The sequence below is a fragment of the Perognathus longimembris genome, chromosome 14 (genome assembly GCF_023159225.1).
Source record: "Perognathus longimembris pacificus isolate PPM17 chromosome 14, ASM2315922v1, whole genome shotgun sequence".
NCBI classification, from domain to species: Eukaryota; Metazoa; Chordata; class Mammalia; order Rodentia; family Heteromyidae; genus Perognathus; species Perognathus longimembris.
This window is the reverse complement of record NC_063174.1, coordinates 6,651,745-6,677,828: the sequence shown is the minus strand read 5'-3', so window position 1 is coordinate 6,677,828 and position 26,084 is coordinate 6,651,745. Positions and strand designations below refer to the sequence as shown.

The 26,084-nt window shown below is 40.4% G+C and overlaps 2 protein-coding genes and 1 long non-coding RNA gene across 8 annotated transcripts in view; 2 read left to right on the top strand and 1 right to left on the bottom strand.

Annotated features, from left to right (window-relative positions):
* Positions 1 to 322, bottom strand: part of Ap4s1 (adaptor related protein complex 4 subunit sigma 1) — a 32,257-nt gene extending 31,935 nt beyond the window's left edge. For 2 of the 3 annotated variants that reach the window (XM_048362199.1, XM_048362201.1), the window contains exon 1: positions 92 to 321. The gene's annotated coding sequence lies outside the window, so the exon portion shown is untranslated. Of the gene's footprint in view, positions 1 to 91 lie in introns of all 3 variants that reach the window. The other variant, XM_048362203.1, reaches the window with a different exon arrangement.
* Strn3 (striatin 3) overlaps positions 1 to 26,084 on the top strand; it is an 83,944-nt gene that overhangs the window by 593 nt on the left and 57,267 nt on the right. The gene's annotated exons all lie outside the window — the stretch shown is intronic.
* Positions 13,218 to 25,474, top strand: LOC125363156. The gene is made up of 3 exons (XR_007213181.1): positions 13,218 to 13,514; positions 15,250 to 15,259; positions 25,462 to 25,474. It is a non-coding gene; the product is annotated as an uncharacterized LOC125363156 (long non-coding RNA).

The following is a 26,084-nucleotide window of genomic DNA, read 5'->3' as shown; positions in this document are numbered from 1 at the left end:
CGGGGCGGCCCGGCCCGGGGCGGGGGGTGGGGCCGGGACTCGCTTCCCCGGGCCGGAGTGGGGGGGCGGCCGGGGCGGGGGGGGCACCTACCTGAGCGGCGCGGAGCCCGGCGGTCCCGGCGGTCCCCTCGCCTTTCCCGCGGGGCCCGGCTCCCCTGCCCTCCCTAGCTGCGCCGTGCGGGCTTCCTCGGGGCAGCCATTTTGGCTGCTGGTATGGCGTCGGCGGGGGCTCCTCGCTCGGGAGGCGGCCTTCCCCGGCCCTCGGGGGCCCCGGGGCCGCGCTCCGGCCCGAGCCGGGCTGCCCGGCGCCGACTTGGCGCTCGTCTCTCCCCCCCCCCCCCCCCCGGAAACCGAGAACCCGAAGACGGGTCGGGACCCGCGCGTCTTCACCACCTGGCCCCTGACCCCCACCTTCCCCTCTTGGGCCAGTCTGACTGAGCCCCTTTTCCCGCAACTGGGTGCATACTTAACCCTTGACAACCGCAGCTTTTTTTTTTAAACCACCCCTTCCCCCTCCCCCCCCCCGCACCCCTTTGGGCAACTACCAGCCAGAAGGACTTAGGGCTGACCTGTGAGGTTTTCATTTCCCAGTGTCATCTCAACTACCCACATCCCTGGGATATATGTATCCATGCATGCATATGTGTGTGGGTATATATATGTGTGTGTGTACATATATACATGTATATATTTGTGTGTGTGTGTGTGTGTATTGCCTGCTCACTTGGAATTCCTTTACTTCTTCCCAGTGGTTGATCTGCATTTTGCATTTGTCTTTTTTTTGGAGTACCCTCACTAAGACCTCCCCTCTAGTCCCTTTCTTCACAGAGCCAAACTAGACTTTAGCGGTGCTGTATTTGTGACACGACCGAGAACTAACTGGTATTCGTTTCGAAGTGCAACGTATTTGTGTCATTGTGTCAGGCTTACCAACTTACAAAGTTAGCTTGAGTCCCGGACTCGTCCTTCTTCAGGTGAACTACTGGTGGGCTGTGTTATCTAACCTTTGGAAGGTGTTCGTAGAATTGGGATCAATTCCTCCGATTTTCAGTATTGCTGCATCTTTTCCTGCAGGCTTACGCAAATTTTAGGATACTGGTGTTTGTTTTCAAATCTCTGCACCTGTTTTTGTACGGTTACGTATTTAGGGTGTAAGCAGTATTGGCATCTATGCCTGAAGTGGTTGGGAAATGTAGGATGAGGGAAGATTGGATTAATAAACAAAGGATGCCCACAAACAAATGAGCCTTTAGTTTGGTTTTGAGCTAGTAAACTCTTGCTCTGACTCCACAAAGTGGGTGAAGCTAAACTTCAAGTCTGGCTTTCTGCCACTTGAGCCACATCACATCTGCACTTGTGGCTCTTTGCTGATCTAATTGGAGAGGAGTCTCTCAGATTTGTCTGCCTGAGTGGCTTCCAGTCTAGATTATGGGCCTGGGCCACACCAGTGGTCAGGGTAACAAAGGGTTTTTGTTGTTGTTGTTGGTGGTGGTCTTGGGGTTTAAACTCAGGGGCTGGGTACTGTGAGCTTTTTGCTCAAGTCTAGCGCTCTACCACTTGAAGCCACAGAGCCACTTGAGTTTTCTGGGTGTTAATTGGAGATGAGAGTCTCACAGACATCATATTTCAGCTTCCTGAGTAGCTAGGACTACAGGTGTGAGCCACCAGCTCCTACCTAATGAAGTCTTAATATGTAACCTAGGCTGGCCTCGAACTAAGGATCTTCTGGTCTCAGTCTGCCAGTCTGGAATTACAGGTATGCTTCGCCATTCATAGTTCTAAAGTAAAAGTACTACTGGATACTGTGGCTCACGTCTATAGCACTAGCTACTCAGGTGGCTGATATCGCAGGATCATGATTCAGTGCCAGCTCAGGCAGGAAAGTGCATGAGCCTCTTAACTCCAATTACCAAAAACTCAGAAGTTTAGCACTGGCTCAAGTGGCAGAATGCTAAACTTAGCAGAAAAAAAAAGCTCAGGATAACACTAGGACAAGACTGGCATCTGCACACACACAAATAAAGACAGTTACATATTTTGACTTTTATTCGATATTTTAGAATTGTGTTTTCCTTTCTTTTTGCCTGTGTCAAAGTTTTAACTCAAGAGTTTATGCTTGGGCTGGGAATGTGGCTTAGTGGTAGAGTGCTTGCCTAGCTTGCATGAAGCTCTAGGTTCGATTCCTCAGCACCACGTAGGCTGGAAGTGGCGCTGTGGCTCAAGTGGCAGAGTCCTAGCCTTGAGCAAAAAGAAGCAGGGACAGTGCTCAGGTCCTCAAGCCCCAGGACTGGCAAAAAAAAAAAAAAAAGTTTATGCTTCCTTGACTTGAACTCCACCACTTGAGCCATGCTTCCAGCCCTGCTTTTTGCTGTGGGAGCTGGCTTTGACCTTAGTCCTCTGATCTCAGTCTCCTGTGTAGTTAGGATTATAGCCCTGAGCAACTGGTATCAGCTTGTTTTGCTATGTCAAAATTGCTTGTGGTTTTTTTTTCCTCCTTAGGAGGTAATTTTATTGTTACCTTTCCACACATGTTTACAATGTATTTCAGTCTATCTCACCAAATCTATTACTCTCCCTGCCCTCCTTCCTACTGTGGTTCTTTTAATTAGATAGTCTGCTTTAAAATACTGTGGGTATATACCATTTTGTTGGTATACAGCTTTCTTGTATGCTATGTGCTACATTTAATATTGTGTGTGAGGATAAAGCATTTGCTTGAAACACATGGAAGCTTAGGCTCACTCAGTAAAAACACCACACCAGTTCCTGATAACGTTTTTTTGGCCTTTGTACTGTTAGAAGTTTTGCTATCTGTGTGTTTCAGATTAGCAATTGAATCTGTCCTCATAAACTTCATTATTGTAAGTAATTGAAAAATTGATGCCTAAATTAATAAACAAGTTCGCTTTATTGAAGCCAAAGTTTATGTTGTCAGCCTACTGCTCCCTTGTTTTTCCTACCATTTCTTCTGTCCATAACAGCAACAGGAAAATCCTTAAGATTCCTTCCACTTTATCTGAGTTTGATATGGTATTTCTGATACTGAAACTCGTAAGTTTTTTTGTTGCTTGCTTGTTTTGAAGAAGTGTTGATTTTTTTTCTAGACTCATTCCCCCAGCCAGAATTTTCGTTGTTTTATACTATTTTGGAGTAAAGTGTTCATTGTTGTGTGTGTTTATGTGTGTCGTGTGTTTAGAATGTCTTCAGGTACTTAAGTAGTAGTTTCAGGCTTGTGTCTTGTTGAATATGCATTATGTGACTCCAATCTTTATTCAGTAAGATTGCTTGTGAGATGCCTATTTAAAAATGAATATGTTGGGCTGGGAATATGGCCTAGTGGCAAGAGTGCCTCGTATACATGAAGCCCTGGGTTCGATTCCTCAGTACCACATATATAGAAAACGGCCAGAGAGGCGCTGTGGCTCAAGAGGCAAAGTGCTAGGAAGCCAGAGACAGTTAGTGCTCAGGCCCTGAGTCCAAGCCCCAGGACTGGCAAAACAAACAAAGAGTATGTTGAATGAATGGGTTGTGGTTTTAGTTAAACATCAATGGATTTAAGCTAAAACACAAGGAAGAGGATACCTTCATACCATTGTTTTTATAAAGTTCTGATTTATTTACACATTTGTGTGTGTGTTTCCACGTTCATCTGTGTATGTGCTGGCACTAAGCTTTGAGCGCCGAGCCTTGTGCTCTCACTTCATTTAGTCCCTCAATCTTCTTTCCCACTACCACTCATTAATTGGAGATAAGAGTCTTCATTACTTTGTTAGAGGTTGCATTTGAGTGGTTATTCTCAGATCTCAGCCTTCTGAGTATCTAGAATTATAGAGGCCTAGCTACGTATTACCTTTTGAGGATTCAAGTGATCTTCCTGCCATACCCAATTACTTAGATTTCAGTTGTGCACGAAAATACCCAGCCCATTACATGTTCTTTTTGCTGGTGTTAGGATTGAATTTGGAACTTCATACATGATAGACAAATGCTTGACTAAACTGTTTGATAATCATGTTACTGATGTAACATTTTAATTTGGAATTAATATTTTCTCAGCTTTGGAAAAGCTATTAAACTGAAACTTTGGCCAAGTGCTGATGGCTCATGCTTATAATTCTAAATCCTAGCTACTCAGGAGGCTGAGGGCTGAGGATTGTGGTTTGAAGTCAGCTTGGGCAGGAAAGTTTATGAAAGTCTTAGCTCCACTTAACTAGCAAAAAGCTGGAAATGGAGCTCTGGCTCAAGTGGTCAAATACTTGAGTAAAAAAGCTAAGAAACAGCACCTAGGCCCTGAGTCAGGTCCCAAAGACTAGGCTGTTGTTACCCTCATAACCATTGCATTATATTGTCTTTTAGCTTATGAAAATTATTTTTGGGGGGGAGCTGAGTGTTGAATTTAGCTTTGTGTATACTAAGCAAACACTCTGCAACTGAGCTTTATATACTTCTATTTCTTAGCATTTAAAAAGACACAGGGGCTAGGAATGTAGCTTAGTGGTAGAGTGCTTGCCCAGTACCACATAAATAGAAAAGGCCAGAAGTGGTACTGTGGCTAAAGTGGTAGAGTGCTAGCCTTGAGCAAAAAGAAGCTCAGGGACAGAGCCCAGGTCCTGAGTTCAAGCCCCAGAACTGGCAAAAACAAAAACAAAGATGTTTTTCGTAAGTCTATATATCTACTGTTATATGGTAAACTCCACCAGACTTGTTTGAACAGGTTTTTTTGTTTGTTTGTTTTTGTGCCAGCCCTGGGCCTTGGACTCAGGGCCTGAGCACTGTCCCTGGCTTCTTTTTGCTCAAAGCTAGCACTCTGCCACTTGAGCCACAGCGCCACTTCTGGCCTTTTTCTATATATGTGGTGCTGGGGAATCGAACCCAGGGCTTCATGTATACGAGGCAAGTACTCTTGCCACTAGGCCATATTCCCAGCCCCTCAACAGGTTTTATTGAGCCTTCTTGATGGCCAGGCTTAGTTTGTACTTACTGCAAACATGTCCTTTTATTTTCATCTGCAGTTGTTATGTAGTAAACATACTTCCAAAATGTTTTGCCAGTGAGTAGACAGATAACATAGATAATTAAATTACAAATAAAAATCTACCTAATACATAGAAACTTGTAATTCAGGAGGTAAGGTTGCAAAATTACAAAATCTCCAGCAAATATAAAAATTTTAATTTGTATATTCTCACATGCAGTCATAACATGACATGTTACTGCCTAAGGTTTCTTTTAACTAGGAAATAATTTGCGTAAATGTAACCATTTCTCCATTTTTAAGTGGAAAAGGGAACTTTGAAAATTTTCCTTGGACATTTTTTAAGTTGTCCAGGCTGGTATAAAATTCATGATGCCTCAGCCTACTGAATGGTTAGGATTATAGGCAAGTGACATTCATTGTGTCTCGTTTACTCCTTTTTTAATTGTAAGGTTTTACAATTTGCAAATCCTAGTGTCTTCATAATAGGATTTTTTAAATCTGTGAAATTACAAAGAGAAAGAAAACACTGTAGTGATTTTTTTCATAGATACTGTTCCTAGATTGATTATTTTTTATTTTTGGAGACATGGTCTTGCTGTGTGGCTTGGGATTCTCCTGTTCCAGCTTCAGAAGTTCTGGAATTACATTCCTCTTGCCACTCAGTCCACACATTATTCTTTGTTAGTTATTGGGGCTTGAACTCAGGGCCTGGGCACTGTTCCTGGGCTTTTTCACTCAATGCTAACACTATACCACTTTAAGCTACAGGGCCACTCATACCTGTTTTTAAGGCCCCACACATTTTTTACTGTTACTTAGCTTCTGATTTCAAATGATGGTAATAATAGAATTAAACATCTTAAAAATATGTAATTAAGAATTCACAACTTTAAGTCAATCTTCCTTTTTGTTTGAAGCCCAGGAAAAAAGATTAAGGACTATTAATCTGGAATATCCTCCACTTATTCATTAACCTCACTGAGTAGTCTTGCCTCCTTCTAAACACTTTGCAGAAAACAATTTTTTTTTGTTGTTGTTAATGATTGACCTTCAGACCACCAGATCCTGTGGCTTTGCAGATCACATGCATTTTGACCTGCTCTTTGTGCTTTTGACTGTTTCTTCCTCAAAATCCTTTTCTTTGGCTTCCACTGTTTTATTCCCATTTTTCTTTTGGTTCACTTTCTCACTGTAATATATTTCTGTTTATATATTCCCAGTCATGAGCTGGGGTTATAGTTATTTTCTTTCTAGTATCAGACTTTGAACTCAGGGCCCTCTACTTGCTCAGCTTGCTTTGTTGCTAAACAAGTGTTCTGTCACTTGAGCCATGAGTCTAGCCTTGTTTTTTGCTGGTTATTTTGGAGATACAGTTTCATTAATTCTTCTGTCTAAATCTTCAGGACTTTTCTGTTTTGCTTGGTGGCTTTGCACTGCCATCTTTAGGATGTCAGTGTCTTGCATAGCTAAGATTATAGGTATGAGCCACCAGTGCCTAACTTTCATGTTTTCACTGTACTGTTTAAGTCTAAATGTTAGCTGCCATTTACCATGTTAATGATACCTCATACTTACTGTTTACAGTTTGCTAAGTTTTATTACAATGCTTCTGCACTTATCCATTAATCCTCAAAACAATTTGGTGAGGTCAGTACAGTTATTTTTCTTTGTTTGGTGGCACTAGGATTTAAACTTATATAGTATAAATATAATCGTTTATGTTTAACCTTACTTTAATACATTATGTAAAATTTAACATATATACATAAATACATCATCATTGTTACCCTCCCTCCCATAAGCCTATTATTCTTCATTTTAAATAGTGATGCATCATGATCAGTCTGTGTGTGTGATTGTATGTTTGTGTGTCTGTATTACCTGGTACTGGGCTTGAACTTGGGCTTTGCACTTTTTTTTAAATTAAATTTTATTGACAAGGTGTTGTGCAAAGGGGGTACAGTTACATAATAAGGCAGTGAATACATTTCTTGTGATATTTTACACCCTCATTTTTCTTTCCCTTCCCTAAATCAGGTAGGCATACATACAATATCCAGTGTACCAAAATCGTGTACAGTAACCACGTAGAGTATGCCACAGGAAGGCTTTGCACTCTTGATTAGGTGTTGTTTTTTTTTTTTTTTTGGCTCAAGGTTGGTGCTCATGATCATTCTCATACTACTGTTCACTTCCTACTTGAAAATATTTTGCATTGAATCTCAGAATCATATCATTCGTGAATATTTTGGTATGTCTAATAGAAGCTTGCAGTATACAATTGTAATATCACCATTGTATGTCATTGTTAAAACAAATTGGCAGTTTCTTAATATTATCAAATATCCAGTATTTAGATTTCCATTTACCTAGTAATTTTGAACAGTTCATTTGTGTAGGATCCAGATAACATTTGTGGATGGGACCCTCACATAGTCTTCATCATTTTCTGTTGAAGGAATGAGGTCATTGTTTTAGGTCATTTGCTGATCACTTCCCTGTGGTATAGTTTTTAGCATGTTTGTTCTACTTGTTCTTTAAAACTTGGTTACTTAGGAGGTTGATAAGAACTGGTTTATTTTCTTTTTTGAGATGTGGAGGTTAAGATAACTTTCTAGGTTGTGATTAAGTCTTCTGTCAGAAGGCATATGGCAGTGGTCATTTTCTATGATGTTAGCAGCTATTTGATGTTCGTACTTCAGAGGAGTTTTTCATTAGGACCAGGCTTAGTGTAAGAAAAAAGTTTGTTTTTCCTGTTACTAGGGTTTGAACTCAGGGCCTTGCACTTAGTAGGCTGGCATTCTGCCACTTGAGTTACAACAATCCTGCATTTTGGTTGTTACTTTGGAGATGGAATCTGGCAAACTTTGCCAACTGGATTGCGTGAGAACCAGGATCATCCAGATCAATAGCTAGGATTGCAGGTGAGACATGCACTACCAGAACCTGGCTAAAAAAGTCCTAAGAAATTGAGATCTGGTTTATGTAACGAAATCCAACCGTTACCTTGTGCAGTCATTACTGTCTAATTTCTGAACATTTTCATCACCCCCCCCCCCCAAGGACCCTCCTCCTGCACATATTTTCTCACTCTGGTAACCATTAATCTGTGAATTTGCTAATACTGTACCTGTACAGCATTTCTCATTTACTTAGTGTTTATGAGTTTTATAGCATATTAGGGGTGGATAATCTTTAGTGTGGATTTATTTTGCTTATTCATATGGACATTTTGGGTGATATGCACAGCTTTTATGAGTAATGCCATGGTGAATTTTTATGTAGTGTGAGTGTGTGTGTGTGTACACATATGCATGCATGTGTTTTGGACTGTGGATGCATGTTGTCAGTTCTGCTGCTTTTATACCTGGGGTTGAATTGCTAGGTCATGGAGGAACAGTTTTCTAAGTGACTGTATGTACCATTTTACATTCCTACCAGTGATGAAGGAAGGTTTCAGGACTGCCATATTTTTTCAATTTTGAATTGTTTCAATGTTGTGAGGCTTTTTTCCCCTAGAAGAATATCTTTCCTGTAAGTTCAGGCTAAATTTTTTTATTCTAAATTATAAGCCCTTCCCCTGTTTTCAATGCAAGCACTTTGCTCCCCACTATCTCCTTGCAGACTTTTTTTTTTTTTTTTGCCAGTCCTGGGGCTTGGGCTCAGGGCCTGAGCACTGTCCCTGGCTTCTTCCCACTCAAGGCTAGCACTCTGCCACTTGAGCCAGAGCGCCACTTCTGGCCATTTTCTGTATATGTGATGCTGGGGAATTGAACCCAGGGCCTCATGTATACGAGGCAAGCACTCTTGCCACTAGGCCATATCCCCAGCCCCCTTGCAGACTTTTTTTTTTTAAAGAGCAGTTTTAATTGTATACAGCATCGAACAGTTTAACCTAACTCATCCATCACCGTTCTCTGTCATCAGTATCTATCCACCCCATGTGGTACATTTGTTGTAATTGTAAGCTAACAGTCACCCTTTACCATTATCCATTGACATTATATTCTTTTTACATTCTCTGAGTTTTTACAAATGTATAATGACAATTTTTCTGCCCTTACACTATACAGAATAGTTCTGCCATATATTTCTACCCTCAAACCCCTAGTACTACTATTTTTCTGCCTCCATAGAGTTTAGTTTGCCCATTCCAGAATGTCATAAAGTCAGAGTCAGATAGTATATAGCCCTTTTACTTAGTAATAGCATTGAAGGTTCCTCCGTGTCTTTTTTTATTTGGTGGGTCATGGGGCTTGAACTCTGGGCCTGGGCATTGTCCCTGAGCCTTTCAGCTCAAGGCTAGCACTCTACCACTTGAGCCACAGAGCCATTTCCAGTTTTCTGGTGGTTAATTGGAGATAAGAGTGTCATGGACTTTCCTGCCTGGGTTGGCTTTGAACCACAATCCTCCGATCTCAGCCTCCTGAGTAGCTAGATTGCGAGTGTGAGCCACCAGTGCCCGGCTTCTTACAAGTTTTTGCAGTTGGTGGATAAAGTGACTGTATGTATCCAGGAGCAGGATTTTGTGCAGATTTAAGTTTTTCAGGTAAGTTGTCTAACTACCAGGGAACGGTTGCTGGATGTATGTTAATATTATATAGAGTTTTATATAAAACTTCCAAGTCTTACAAAATGGCTATACTTCCATCAGTAATGATTGAATATTCCTTGTTCCACTCTAGCATTTAAAATTGTTAGTGTGTTGGATTTGATGACAGGTGCTTGTGTATTTATTGTATTTGAAACAGTCTTACTATGTAGATGAAGCTGGCCTTGAACTACAATCCTCATCCCTCAGCCTCCCTGGTGCTGGGCTTACAGAGACACATTCTACCAGGACCCACCACATTGTTATTTTAATTTACATTACCTTAATGAAATACAATGTTGACATTTTTTTCCTACTTGCTTACTTGTCTCAGTGGGGGGTCTGTTCAGAAGTTTTGTATGTTCTTTGTAAGTTTTTCCTCCTGACATTTACTTTGGTTTTGGATAGGATGTTGTTAAATATTGTGTCCAGTCATTTATAAATTAAGTAAATGGCAGCTGACATTGCTATTACATTTAACATTTACTACATATATATATATATATATAGTTTTTTTTTGCCAGTCCTGGGGCTTGAACTCAGGGCCTGAGCACTGTCCCTGGCTTCTTTTTGCTCATGGCTAGCACTCTGCAAACTTGAGCCACAGTGCCACCTCTGGCCTTTTCTATATATGTGGTGCTGAGGAATCGAACCTAGGGCTTCATGTATACAAGTGTAAGCACTCTTGCCACTAGGCCATATTCCCAGCCTCTATATAAATATTTTAAAAATATTTTAAAGCCAGGTGCTGGTGGCTCATGCCGGTAATCCTAGCTACTCAGGTAGCTGAGATCTGAGGATTGTGGTTCAGAGCTAGCCTGGGCAGGAAAGTCTGAGAGACTCTTACCTCCAATTAAGCACCAAAAAGCCAGAAGTAGAGCTGTGGCTCAAGTGGTAGAGCACATTAGCCTTGAGCAAAAAAAAGCTCAGGGAGGGGCTGGGAATATGACCTAGTAGTAAAGTGCTTGCCTTGCATGCATGAAGCCCTGGGTTCGATTCCTCAGCATCACATAAATAAAAAAAAGCCTGAAGTGGTGTTGTGGCTCAAATGGTAGAGTGCTGTCCTTGAGCAAAAAGCAGCCAGGATTAGTGCTCAGGCCCCGAGTTCAAGTCCCACCACTGGCAAAAAAACAAACAACAACAAAAAACACCTCAAGGACAGTGCCCAGTCTCTGAGTTTAAGCCCCAATCACACTGTGACACATTTAATCCTCTAAAGGAATGACATATTGTAGCATTACCTTGTGTTTGCCTTTTCTTTCAGTACAGCCACCAAAGAGAACTATGAAATTGATTTAGGGACATTTTTGAAATCTCTAGTTACACGAATGAGCCATATGGTATTGTCAAACTTAACAGGTTACATTAGCCACAACTCGGGATCCTTTTTTTTTTTTTTTTTTTTTTTGGCCAGTCCTGGGGCTTGAACTCAGAGCACTGTCCCTGGCTTCTTTTTGCTGAAGGCTAGCACTCTACCTCTTGAGCCACAGCGCCACTTCTGGCTTTTTCCGTTCATGTGGTGGTGAGGAATTGAGCCCAGGGCTTCATGTATACTAAGCAAGCACTCTACTGCTAATCCACATGTCCAGCCCAGGACCTTTTTTTTTTTTTTTTTGACAAATATGTAATGCTGTCTCAAACATAAAATTAGGCAAGAGGCATGATTCAAGTGCAAGAGTACGTACATAGCAAGCACAAGTTACTGGGTTCAAATGATAGCACTGCAAAAAAAGTAGTGTCAATATTTTTTTGTCTTTGGGACCACCTAAGTGGGAAAGAATTATAAATAGTTATAGTCTCCATCACAGTGATTTAAATGATCAGACTGCAGCAATCATAAATTCGTAGAAATTTTAGACCATCACAAGATTTTGTTTAAAATATTTTTAAGATTATTAATAAAGTTTAAACTATATTTTGAATAAATACTGTGTTCAAATTTTAAGTCTTGTACTCAAATCATAATTTTGTACTTTCCCACATTGTTAACTAACTCCTTTTGCTAGTACTCTGTGTATCCCCTTGGTGTTTCATGCATGTGTGTGTGTGTGCATGTGTGCGTGTGTGCGTGTGTGCCCGTCCCCATCTGGTCTAGTGCTGGGGTTTAAACTCAGACCCTAGCGTTCTTAGCTAGCCCCCTCAGGGCTTTTCCTCTACCACTTGAGCCGTACCTCACTTCTGACTTTTTGCTGTTTAAATTGGAGATAATTCTGTTGTATTTGTTGATCTACCTTGCTCCAGCTTTATTTCTTAGATCTCAGCTCCTTAGTATCTAGGACTATAGGTGTGTCTGGCACTCAGCATATTACTACTTCTTGGCTCTGGCAGTTTTGACATTATATTAGTAGAGGATTTATGACAATTTTTACATTTTTTATCATATTTACTTACAGGTAATGAAATTAAATCATTATTCATTTTACATTATTTTTCTTTTAGTAATACAATTTTTGATGGTACTGGCTATTGATCCACAGGCAAGTGTGCTATCTGTTGAGGTATATTTCCAGCTGTGTTTTGTTATGCTTGTTCACCCCTTCCCCTTTGCTGGTCTTGGGGCTTGAGCTCAGAGCCTAGGCACTGTCCCTGCTCTTTTTTTTTTTTGGCTCAAGACTAATGTTCTTCCACTTGAGCCCACAGCTCCACTTCTAGCTCTTTGGTAGATGATGGGCGGGAAATGTCTCAGATTTTTCTGCACTGGCTTTGAACTAAGATGTTCAGATCTCAGTCTCCAGGATTATAGGGGTGAGCCAGTGGTGCCCAGCTACCTGTGGTTTGAGTGTGTGTGTGTAACAGTCCTTGGGCTTGAGACAAGGTCCTGGGCACTGATCCTGAGCTTTTGTGCTCAAGGCTACTGCTGTACTACTTGAGCTACATACAGCTCCATTACCTGATGTTTTTGGTGGTTAATTGGATACAAAGGTCTCATGGACTTTCTTCCCCAGGCTGGCTTGAGGGCTTTAAACTGTGATTCCCAGATCCTAGCTTCATGAGTCGCTAGCATTATGGGCATGATTCATAGTTGGCCAATTTTATTTTTTTTGAGATGATACTATGTTTACTCTTACTGACCTGAAACTCGAGATTGTCTTGCCTCTGCCTCCTGAGTAGTGGGCCACAATGTCAAGCTAGTAATAAACAAACTTTTATTGGTTTGTATTTCATTTCATAAAGTAACAGTCTTAGAACTTTGTCCATGAACCTACTTTTAGATAGGCTTATAGCTGCTTTAGTAAGTGAACAAGAAAGACATAGAAAGCTCTGAAGCTGTGAGATGGGATGTTTTATAGGGAAGGGACTGCTATTTTCCTTATCACAGATGTCAAGTTTCCATGAATTCAAAAAAATTTTTTTGGAAACTGGGCATCGGTGGCTCATGCCTGTAACCCTAGCTATTCAGGAGGCAGAACTGAGGATCGAGGTTCAAAGCCAGCCTGGGCAGAAAAGTCTGAGACTCTTATCTCCAATTAGCCACCAGAAAACTGGAGGTGGTGGCTGTGGCTCAAAGTGGTAGAGTGCTAGCCTTGAGCTGAAAGGCCCAGGGACAGTGCCCTGGCTGAGTTTAAGCCCCACCACTGACCAGAAACATTTTTTGGAGGTGGTATAGTTTAAATTCAGGAGCTGTACCACTTTGAGCCACGTCACTAGCCCCAGTAGTTTGATTACGTTCCCTTTTTGGCACAGTTTTGGGTTATTTTTCTTGGAGTTGTCTTTTAGAAATGTTTCATTGTTTTATGTGTGTACTGTCCTATTTCTGTAAAGATTGTATGACTATGGGTTTTCTAGCTCTTAAGCATATATTATCAGTTCTGCCTCCTGTGTGTAAATGTAGAAGGGAAGAGGACAACCTGTCTCCCAGAGTTATCCTTCCCTTCCTGTGATTTAGACTTGGCAGGTTTTATTGCATTTTGAAGCTAATGTCTGATGGTCTATTGACCATAGTGTGTGTGTGTGTGTGTGTGTGTGTGTGTGTGTGTGTGTGTGTGTGTGTTTTCTTGTATTGATCCTTTCTTGGCTTACTCTTTTTGTTGGTGGTGGTGGTGGGGCTTGAACTCAGGGCCTGGGCACTGTCCTTTAGCTTTTCTGCTCAAGGTTAGCATTCTACCACTTTGAGCCCCAGCTCTTGATTAACTAATCAGAGATAAGAGTCTCACAGACTTTCCTCCATGGGCTGGTTTCAAATTGTCATCTTGGGAACTCAACTTCCTGAGTTGCTCTACGCTTTCAGATGTGAGCCACCAGCACCTGTCTTCTTGGCTTACTGTTTCATTTTGCCCAGTTATTGTTATCAAGTCATTTATTGAGAAAACTTACATAAGAGATAGGTTTTAGAGACCTAGATTCTTTAAAAATGTCAGTATTTTGTCACATTTAATTGGCGCTTTGGGAATAAATTTACATTAACATTTTGAAGCCATTTCTCTTGACTTTGACCTTTCAGTGTTGCTTTTGTAGCACCTGTTGGTGTGCTGATTCTTGATTTAAAAAAAAAATGTGTGTGATTTGGTTATTATTTTAGCTGTACTGGGATTTGAACTCAGAACCTCATTCTTGCTAAGCAGGTACTCTACCACTATACCCTTAGCCCTTTTTGTTTTAGTTATTTTGGGGACAGGGTCCTGTGTTTTTTTTACTTTTGTTTTCATAGGCCTGCTGCCTTACCATGTATGCTTCTTTTTATGTACATTTCCCTTTGTTTATGTATTTTTCTTTATTTATACTATCCTTTTAGCTGGGGTAACTTGAGTGCCTCTAACCTAAGCTATTGGTTGAGGTGGGATTTCACTATTTTTTGCCCAGGCTAGCCTCTAACTACAGTCCTCCTGATCTCTGCTTCCCAATTAGCTAGAATGGGTCTGTGTTGCCATGCCGACCTTAAACTTGCTTAGTTAGCACAGGTTATCCTCAAATTCAAGAACCTCTTGCCTCAACCTCCTGGGTGTTAAGATTGTAGACATGTACCACTATGCCTTGTTTTCTCTTTCAGTTTTGAAGGATAGTTTTATGGATCTTTGTTTCAGCACTTGAATTTGTTCTATAGATTTCTTGTTAGAGGCTTGTTAATTTTTCCTCATTTTTTGGACTACATAATCTCAATTGACCAATATTGAAGTTGGTTGGTGGTTTTACTTCCTTGTAAGTTGAGCAAATCTATTTAGGTTTCTCATTTCAGTTATTTTACTTCTCAATTCTAGAATTTCCATTTAGTCATTTTTAACAATTTAAAGACTTAGTTTGGTGACTTCTGTGTCTGGGCTTTCTTAGGGACAGTTTATATGTTTGTCTAATGTTTGTGCATGTGTGTATGTATATCCATCCATCCCTCATATGCATGACATACTTGCTTTTCTGTTTACTTAGTAATTTTGTTGTTGAAAATGGACTATCATTTTCTTTTGCATTTCTGGGATTGTACCAGAGCATTCTAGGCAACCACTCTACTTCTGAGCCCTGGTTCTACCTTCTATATTCTTTTTTTGTGTGTGCATGTAAAATTATAAAGCATTATAGCATCAGATTCCCCTCACCTCAAGTGTTTTTTTTTAAATTTTTTTATCCTTTTGTCTTTTTATTGTTCAGAGGTCAGATCATGATTATCATCATGAGAGATCAGTCAGCCCTATAGCAGTAGAGATAGAAAAGCACAGGAAATACATGCCAAATACATTCTACCTTTAAGTGTATCTTTTGTTAACATATTTCTGAATATTGGAATTTAAGTTCCAAAGCTTTTAAAAGAATACCTGAGATGGGTGCTGGTGGTTCATACTGGTCATCCTAACTGCTCTGGGGGTTGAGATCTGAGAAGTGCAGTTTGAAGTGAACCTTAGGCAGGAAAATCTGTAGGACTCTTATTTCCAATTAGCCATCAAAAAGCCAGAAGTGGAGCTCTGGTTCTATCTAGAGAGCTAGCCTTGAGCAAAAAGTTAAGGGACCCTGAGTTCTAGAACATACACACACATCTTTTAAGTAATTGTACAAAGGAGTTGCCACTTAACAAAGCAGTTTATGAATACAATATATCTTGTTCAGTGTTTCAATATTCTCATCCATCCTACCCCTTTTTGTATTTTCTATTGTGTGAGATTATTGAATTCTCTACTAATGAGTACTGAAACATGTATGTAGTTTAGTCTTTGTCAAGAAATTATAATGTATGTGCTTTGGGTATTTACAATTCTGCCTGTCTCCTCAAACTCAGAGGAGAGAGTTTGGGGGCTTTCTTAGGACTTTTTTGAGCAAGTGCTTAATGCTGCATGTGCCACCTTCTAGAATCCCAGACTGTATTCAAGCTTTCAAAGCCCCTTACAAGCATTTTACTTCCCAGCCTTTTCACTTCCTTTCTTAATTTTTTTTGTAAGTTTCTAAGTTAATTTTTTGTTTGTCCCAAATATTACCTACCACCGCAGGCAGCCAAGATGTTGGCTAAATTGCTGCTAATTGTTTTTGGCCATAAATGCTCATGAAAAAAACTGCTTGGATTGGATGCGTTTACCTAAGTCAGATAAAGACAGCCTTGTTTGAATAATTTTCTAAGAGACCCCCAAATATCAAATAATAAGACGCTGGGAATGGGGCTTTTATATTTTATTTTATTTGCAATATTGGAGATTGAGTTTGGGAACTTGGGCTTGCTAGGCAAAACACGCTACTACTTGGTTCCTCTCATTTTTGAGAGAGAGTCACTGTGTTGAAGTTGGATTTACATTACAGGGACGTATCATCACCATGCCCTGATCTGGGCATAGGCCTTTCAAGGAGCTGCAGGTCCTCTTGTCTGCTCCAGTTACTGCTGGTTTTTACTGTGATTGTGAACTATTGGTTTCATGGCTGTCATGGAACTGGGAAGAGAGAAATGTAAATAGTATGTTTATTGTTTACTAAAATTCAACTCTGTGTTCCATAAACATTCCTCTGATTGCTTCACTTAACTTCCATCGCTCTGGAAGAGTTAACAACTTGCCAGTCTTGTTGCTATTACGAAGAAGTGAATTTCAGTGGTGTTCTTTTTTTCTTTGGTCTTTACTATTTTTGCTGTGAAGATGTAAAGCAAAGGTTGAAAGTAATACTGGCTGTTAATAAAAATGCAAGTTCCTTCTTTAAGGCTCAAATGAAGCTAGATTGTATTCTCTCTCTCTCTCTCTCTCTCTCTTTTTTTTTTTTTTTGCCAGTCCTGGCGCTTGGACTCAGGGCCTGAGCACTGTCCCTGGCTTCTTTTTGCTCAAGGCTAGCACTCTGCCACTTGAGCCACAGCGCCACTTCTGGCCGTTTTCTGTATATGTGGTGCTGGGGAATTGAACCCAGGGCCTCATGTATATGAGGCAAGCACTCTTGCCACTAGGCCATATCCCCAGCCCTAGATTGTATTCTTTTATGGACTAGTCAGGTAATTAGATAAGGCCCTGAGAGGAGACACAAGAAAAGGTTTAGAAAGAAAAGTTATTTTACTCAGATTCTAGAGACAAGGAGGTACAACATGACTCAGGATTCTCCAGGTTGGTCATGAGACAGAAGATAGGAGAGAAAAGGAGGGGTTCTCTCATAGCCTTGCCTTTATTGGGGTTTCTACAAGAAAGTCAAGGCAGGTAGGTACCAGGTAAGTAGTTTTAAGATTGGCTACTTTGGTTAAATTGGGGCTGTGAGCTTATGCAGTGGTTCCTAGTTGTCTTATACTTGGCTCTAAGAGGATTAAAGCAGAGGAATACTACTACCTCTTGGTTTGTACCAGACTGTTGAGATGTGGCTCTGATTTTGTATATCAAAGGGCACTCTTGCTACTGAGCCCTTGCCAAATTGAGGAGTTCGCCTAGCCCATGGAGGGCTTCTCCCTAGCTGGAAAGGATTTTTAAAGTGTCAGAATAGCATAGTACACAGGAAAAAAAAAGAGTATATATATACAGAGTTCACTGTAGGTTGAGAAATTTTCAGGTTTCTGAACTTATGTCCCTGTTGCACTTTTAGGGTCATACTTATTTTTCTTTTCCCCCCTAAAACTTAGATTTGTCCAGATTGAAGGACTTTAGCTGTGGTTGGAACTTTGCTACTGTTAGGATTTGTTACATCTTGCTATTTGAGATAAATGTCTCTGTGCTACCAAAGAATATTTGCTTTTCTTATTTTATTTCATATCTTTCCTTCCTTTGCCTTCCTTTGACAGGCTCTTACTTTGTAACTCTCACTATGTATCCTGGCCTTGAACTGTGATCTTCCTGTCTGTGCCTCCCAAATGCTGGGCTTACAAGCATGTGTCAACATAACTTCATTTTTCATCCCCTGTTACATTCACTTCTTGTTCTTTCTTTCTTTTTTTTTTCAGGGTCAGTTGCCTTTAGCAGTACCAACCTAATTTTATAGTCCTTTTTAATTGGTGTTCTCCTTGTATTTCAAAAATGCCTGATACAGTGTACTTTCTAGTGAAGGGTTTGGCAAACTATGGCCTGCAGGCCAAATTAGCCTAGAGCCTGCCTGTTTTGGGGGGCTGGCCCATTTCTAAAAGAGTTATAGAACAAACAAAAATAATGAAAGAATATGTAATGGTGCAAAGGCCAAGTAAGATATTTGCCATGTGGCCCTTGGTAGAGAAGATGCTCCAACTTTGCATTCCTTTTCACAGAAAACTTCCTGCTTTACCATAGGTGAAGGTTTTATTGTCCTGTTTTTTGTTTTTGTTTTTGGTGTAAGTGCACAACTTCAACCTCATTTTAAAGACTGCTTTTTCTTTTTTGCCAGTTCTGGGGCTTGACCTCAGGGCCTGGGAGCTTCTTTTGCTCAAGGCTAGCACTCTGCCACTTGAGCCACAGTGCCACTTCTGGCTTTTTCTGTTTATATGGTATTGAGAAATCAGACTTATGGCTTCATGCATCCTAGAGGCAAGCACTCTGTCACTAAGCCATGTTCCCAGCCCCAAAGCCTGCTTTCTTGTATCATACTGTCACTAGTGGTAGCAAATTGAGTACCTTCAGATAGCTGGGGTAGCAGTTAGCACATAGTAATGCTCTTAGAGTAGCTATCTGTAAAAAGAAGCAGAATGTTTAAACTGGGCTATAATGCAGTATGGACCCCATTCGGGAACTCTGCAGTTGGCGTCGTTGTCATAGCTGTCCTTAGCTAAGGAGGGACTAGGCCATTATGCCCCTGTTTTGGTCAGACTTTGGACAAGGGCCACTTGGGAAGGCAGCTCAATTTAGCTGAGGCAATTCCTGAAGAAAAATGACAGCTGAGGGCTGTTTTCCAGTAGTACTCCAAGCAGCTGGATAATAAATCTACCATTCCAAAAGGAAGACATGTGCAGTACATTTCAGTGTCTGCTCAACGTAGCCTCAAGAATTCTTTACTGTGATTTAATTTTTCTTCTTTCCTTTTTTTTTTCAGTGAAAGTGATAGGAAAGTTTATTAAGAAAAGAATATACTTTGAATAGACTGAAAGTGGGTCATCTCCAGGGTAAGATGACATTTTGTTTACGAGTTTTATTCATATGTAAGTGGCTTAGAGTTAAGTCTGTTCCCAGGACCAGCCACAGGCAAACTATGATTTATAGGCGTAAGCCACTAGCACCCAGCTAAGTTCTATAGTTTTTTTTTTTTTTTGCCAGTCGTGGGCCTTGGACTCAGGGCCTGAGCACTGTCCCTGGCTTCTTCCCGCTCAAGGCTAGCACTCTGCCACTTGAGCCACAGCGCCGCTTCTGGCCATTTTCTGTATATGTGGTGCTGGGGAATCGAACCTAGGGCCTCGTGTATCCGAGGCAGGCACTCTTTGCCGCTAGGCTATATCCCCAGCCCCAGTTCTATAGTTTTTAATGATGTTAATTAAGATGGACAGTTTTTAGTAAGGCACTTTTGAAAAACTGAATTGTTTTGGTATGTTATGTATAAATAAATGAATTAACCTCAACTGAGGAAAACACATAAAGGATTATAAAATAGCTAAATCATGACAAGTAGGGATTTACATCCTCAAACAATATAGGCTGTTTTTCTTTTACTAGTACCTTATTCATTTACATGATGTCCTTCAATTTCTAAAAGAGAGTATTAAAAGTTCTGACTAAAGAAGAGATTTTGCTTTTTGAATTTATTTTAATTCATTTATTTATTTATTTTTGCCGGTTCTTGGGCTCAAACTTAGTTCCTGGGCGCTATCCTTGAGCCTCTTTGTGCTCAAGGCTAGCACTCTACCAGTTGAGCCACAGTGCCACTTCCTGCTTTTTCTGAGTAGTTTATTTTTTAATTTTATTTATTTATTATTTATTTATTTATTTATTTTTTGCCAGTCCTGGGCCTTGGACTTAGGGCCTGAGCACTTTCCCTGGCTTCTGTTTTGCTCAAGGCTAGCATTCTGCCACTTGAGCCACAGCGCCACTTCTGGCCGTTTTCTGTATATGTGGTGCTGGGGAATTGAACCCAGGGCCTCATGTATACGAGGCAAGCACTCTTGCCACTAGGCCATATCTCCAGCCCCTCTGAGTAGTTTATTAAGAGATGAGTCTCATAGAATTTTCTGTCTTGGCTGACTTCAAATCATGATCCTCAGATCTCAGCCTCCTGAGTAGCTAGGATTATAAACTTGAGCCACCAGGTGCCTGGTTTGAATTTATTTTTAAAATTTCTTTCTTCCTTCATTTTTTTTTTCAAGTGCTGGCGTTTGACCCTAGTACCTTAGCTTCATACTTGCTAGATAGGCAGTCTAATAACACTGAGCCATATCGCTAGACTGTTACTAAAATAAGTTTTTTAGCATATATCATTTATATACAGGTGATGGTTGTCTATCCATATGTAGATACATGTAGATACTATGTATCTCAATTTACCTTCCAGATTTCTGTCCTTCATCTTTTCTTTTTTTTGCTAGTCCTGGGGCTTGGACTCAGGGCCCTGAACACACTGCCCTTGTCTTCTTTTTGCTCAAGGCTAACACTCTACCACTTGAGCCACAGTGCCACTTCTTTGTGTGGTAGATACTAAGGAATGGAACCTAGGGCTTCATGCATTCAAGGCAAATACACATTTTCTCCCTTTTTCTTAAAACAATTTCAACAGGTTTCTATGTTCTACTTTCATATTTGCATAGAAAATATGATTATCTATACATACATACACATACATATATGTGTGAATATCTTTTATAGTCACCTTGTTGTTCCCGAATAGTGTTAATGCAGATGCTTTAGTAAAAGCATTAATAAGATTCAGCTCCTGGAGTTATATCATTTAGGATTGATGAATCTGATTTATTTTTAACCTTCCTGGAAGATGACTCCATAGTTAACTTTGGAAACTTCTCCAGATAACTGAGTTAATCAGGTAATGGAAAACATTCACTAGTTACCACAGAATCATGCAATGAATAAGATTTCTAAATGAGGTCTGAAAATGCCCTAGAATTAAAAAAAATAAAAAGCATTCTAGTTTCAGTGGTAGATTATCCTAAATATATTGTAGATCATCTACCATAACTGCACTTGATGCTGGAGTCAGAATTTGCCCTTGTTTTCATATCCTGTTGTGCTGAGCCGTTTTTATTGTTGCTTTGAACATGGTTTCTGGTAGCCCAGGCCAGCCTTGGACTCAAGGTCTCTTGCCTCTGCTTTCTATTGTTGGGCTTGATGTCGGTTTATCTTGTGGTATGGGTGTTTGAACTCAGGGCTTTATACTTGTAAGGCAGGTATTCTACTACTTTAGCCACGCTTAGTCCTTTTTATTATTAAGCCATTTTTCTAGCAGGGCCCTGTATTTTTGTAAGGACCAGCCTCAGACCATGATCCTCTCTCCCATGCCTCCCAGGGTGCACCACTTGTTGAGATGAGGTCTTACTATCTTTTTGCCTGGGCCTGCCACAAACAAGGATACTTGCAGTTCCCTAAGTAGCTGAGATTACAGGTCTGTGCCACCACATCCAACTGATATTGTATATTAAGATACTTTACAATATAGCTTCTGCCAGTTTCTCTAATCTGGTAAATTCAGTCTGGCTTCTTCCTCTTCCATCTGATTTCTTCAGGTCAAAGGTTAGCTGTTATTTTCTCTGGAAAAATGATCTTTGAGCTAGCAGATATGAATTTGCTATTTTATCTGAAAGTTTCATTTATTATAATATTATCATGTATTGCATTTATTGCATTTTTTTAATTCATGGGGCTCAAGGTGGGTTTTCGTTGTTTTGTTAAAGGAAATACGCAAAGGAGTCCTTCTCTCCTGAGTTTATAGTGTACTGGCCTGTCCCAAATCCACTTTTCTGAATTAGAATGACATAGATACTCATATTTCCTGAGTTTTATTTCTAGTTCTTAATGTAGCTTGAGAATTGGTATTATGTAATACCATCATCCCCATTAACAGATAGGAAACTAAGGGTAAGTTTGCCCAAGATCCTGTGATTCTATGTGTTAGGATTGGAATTATGACTTAGAATCCTATGTTTATTCCATTGCCTATGTTGTGCTGATTATTATGCTCTCCTTCCAAAAAAGTCCTTTGGATAAAATATTTATGACAACTTTGGACTACAGTGAAGAAGGCTTCTGTTGAAATTAGTTCTTGAGCAGCAAGCCATATTCTCCAGGTATGAATGCTTTGGTGAAGCTCAGGAAATGTCAAATGAGTTGGGTGCCAGACAGGTTCTAGGAGCAGGTTTTAAGTTGTCTTCAGGGAGCCAACCAGTGGAGTAGGATAACTGACCCCTCTTTGTAATAGGAACTTGGCTACTTTCTGGGGATGATTAAAACTCCTCTCATGTGAATCTTTTCCCTTGAATGTTGTCCATTTTCTGATACTGTCATCAGAACCTTGGAAGCTAGCTTCTTTTTTTTTTTTTTTTTTGGCCAGTCCTGGGCCTTGGACTCAGGGTCTGAGCACTGTCCCTGGCTTCTTCTTGCTCAAGGCTAGCACTCTGCCACTTGAGCCACAGAGCCACTTCTGGCCGTTTTCTATATATGTGGTGCTGGGGAATCGAACCCAGGGCCTCATGTATATATATGAGGCAAGCTCTCTTGCCACTAGGCCATATCCCCAGCCCCAAGACCTAGAATAGATAAACTGGGCACCATGGCATGGATCTGTAATCCCATTTGAGGCAGAGTATCTCAGGTTCGAAACCAGCTTGAACTACATATTGAGACTGTCAAAACAAATGAAACTTGGAATTATTAATTATACTGTTATTAATATGAATTGTATATTATGCTGTGACTTCATTTTCTCGTGTGTGTGTGTGTGTGTGTGTGTGTGTGTGTGTGTGTGTGTATGCGCGTCGGTGCTGGGACTGAACTGGGGGCTGTCTTTGAGCATTTGTCCTCAAGGCTATTGCTCTACCCACGGCTCCACTTTAAGCTTTTTGGTAGTTAATTGGAGATAAAAGTCTCACAGACTTGCTGTGCGGGCTGGCTTAGAATCATGACCCTCAGATTGTGAGCTACCAGCACTCTGCTCCATTTTCTTCTATTATTCTCTCTTACAATGTCTGTATTCTAAGGAGTAAATTTGCATTCAACAAAGTTCTTGTTTCATCTTAATGAGTATACTTTAATTTTGTTGTAGTTTGGCTTATCAGATTCTGTTTTGTCTTTTGTATGTTTGCTTAATAAAGTTGATAATTAGGGGCAAATTAATGAATTAAATATGTTGTGATGCTAGCAGAAATGTGCATAACTTATTACTCATAGGAAAATTAATGCCTAGAGTAGCATATTTGCTTTTAATTGAGTGTAACAATCAGAGTTGTTGAAAGTATGTTTTAGGATCCATTCTTCTGATCCAAGTGCTGCTCTTGGCATAGGATCTAGGTTTACATTATTTTTTATTGGAAAAATGTCAAATTTGTTTAATGAGTTCACGCACAAAGACTAGAAAAAGATGGATTTTTTGGGGGACACATTTACTGAGTGAGATACTGAAAGTGTGATTTCTTTTGGGGTTCATAATCGAGTGAGAATTTTTTTAATGTTTAATATACTAGTTACTCTGAAAAGAGTACTGGAAGAAATGAGAATAAATTGCATTTATTTAGATAAATGTCAGAAAATTGGTAGGATCAGGGTAATTAGAATTTTGGGGGAGATGCAAATCTTGCTTTTAATTTTTTTTTATGGCTCGATAACATTCCTAATACAACCTTTGAAGTCTTTCTTTCTTCCTTTCTTCCTTGCCAGTCCTGGGGCTTGGACTTGGCCTGAGCACTGTCCTGGCTTGTTTTTGCTCAAGGCCATCACTCTACCATCTAAGCCACAGCGCCACTTCTGGCTGTTTTCTGTATATTTGGTGCTGGGGAATTGAACCCAGGCCTTTCTGTATACGAGGTAAGCATTTTTGCCATTAGGCCATATTCCCAGCCCCTGAAGTCTTTTCTTTTTTTTTTTTTTTGGCCAGTCCTGGGCCTTGGACTCAGGGCCTGAGCACTGTCCCTGGCTTCTTCCTGCTCAAGGCTAGCACTCTGCCACTTGAGCCACAGCGCCACTTCTGGCCATTTTCTGTATATGTGGTGCTGGGGAATCGAACCTAGGGCCTCGTGTATCCAAGGCAGGCGCTCTTGCCACTAGGCTATATCCCCAGCCCTGAAGTCTTTTCTTAACATTTCCAATACCGTTCAAGTTTTACTGTGCTTTGTATCTTCAGAGTCTTAACATATCGTACTAATACATATTGTACATACGTATCGTACTAATGTATGAATTTGAAGGACTTTATATTGTACTTACATTATATTTGTATTACATCAAAGATGATGTGATAGATACCAAAGTAAAGGTTTTTTGGTTGTTTGGTTTTTTTTTTGTAATTGAAGCTTGAGGACTCTTTTTCACTATTTGTCTAAAGAGTGACAAAATAGGCTGTTTTTCAGGAAGCAGGGAATGTCTGATATTAATTTGTATTGAGAAATAAAAGTTAAGTTACACTGCTTACTACTGAAAAAAGTCATTACCTTCCATTTAGGAGTGGGGCTATATAGAGTGCATTAAGATGGACACAAGACATAGTGAATTGTGTTTGTTTGTTTTGCCAGTCCTGGGGCTTGGACTCAGGACCTGAGCACCATCCCTGGTTTTTTTTTTTTTTTTTGGCTCAAGGCTAGCACTCTACCACCTGAGCCACAGCGCCACTTCTGGCTTTTTCTGTATATGTGGTGCTGAGGAATCGAACCCAGGGCTTCATGTATATGAGCCAAGCACTCTACAAGTAGGCCATATTCCCAGCCCTGAAGACAGTTTTTTGATTGGTGGGGTCTCCTGTTTCCTCTAAGGTGGTGACACTAAAGACCAAAGATTTAGTACTTCTTCCCATAGTTATTTTCTCATTTCTTAAAGCTCCTATTTGATTCTTAGCAAGTAAATTTTGAGTGGTCAGCTTTTCTTACCATCTGCAAGTTCTCATAAGTCACAGTTTGTGACTGCCTGCTTTTCTACTTAAAGAATTCTAATTCAGCTGAGTTGTGTTAGCTCACACCTATAATCCTAGCTACTCTGGAGCCCTAGATCTGAGGATCATGATTCAAAGCCAGCCTGGGAAGTAAAATCTCCAGGTAAGCCCAAAAAACTGGAAGTGGAGCTATGGCTCAAGTAGTAGAGGACTGGCCTTGAGAAACAAAACTCAGGATCGGTGCCTAGGACCTGAGGTCAAGCCTGAGGACCAGCACACACATACACACATGTGCACACGCGCGCACACACACAAATTAAATAAACTTTTTTTTTAAAAATCCAGAAATGAGGTTAATGATGCTATCCTTAATGTAACAGGTGAGCTTATCGACAAGAATATTTTGGCTCCTTTTTAGCTGCTTTCCTCTCCTTGAGAGCAGTTTTATAGTTTGGTGAGTGGGATATTCTCTGAAATAAGATTGCCTTGGTGCCTACACTGACCACTGCTTTACTTGAGAAAAGTACTGTAACCTATAGAGGTTTTGATTCTTTTGATTCTTCTGTGGAGAAACTAGCAAATTATCTTATGGGGGATAAGTTAGTACTGATACTGTTTGACATACCAATCTTGACAAGTATTACTCTTGTTAAACTCTGAAAACTAAAGGATTAAAGGTTTTGCTAAGCATTTGGGAACTGACACCTTCTCACACTTAGTGAAAACATATATGCCTTTTTGGAAAAATAATGAATATGTTTGTGTTTACTGCCCTAGTTTGCATTAAATAAGATTTTGCACTACATGTGGTGTATACAGTGTAGTAATGATTTCTGTGACCCATCTAGTTTCAAGGTCTTTGGATTATGAATGTAACCTGTCCAGGTGCTGGTAGCGCACACTAGTAGTCCTAGTTACTCAGGAGGTTAAGATTTGAGGATCGGGGCTGGGGATATAGCCTAGTGGCAAGAGTGCCTGCCTCGGATACACGAGGCCCTAGGTTCGATTCCCCAGCACCACATATACAGAAAACGGCCAGAAGCAGCGCTGTGGCTCAAGTGGCAGAGTGCTAGCCTTGAGCAAAAGGAAGCCAGGGACAGTGCTCAGGCCCTGAGTCCAAGGCCCAGGACTGGCCAAAAAAAAAAAAAAAAAAAGATTTGAGGA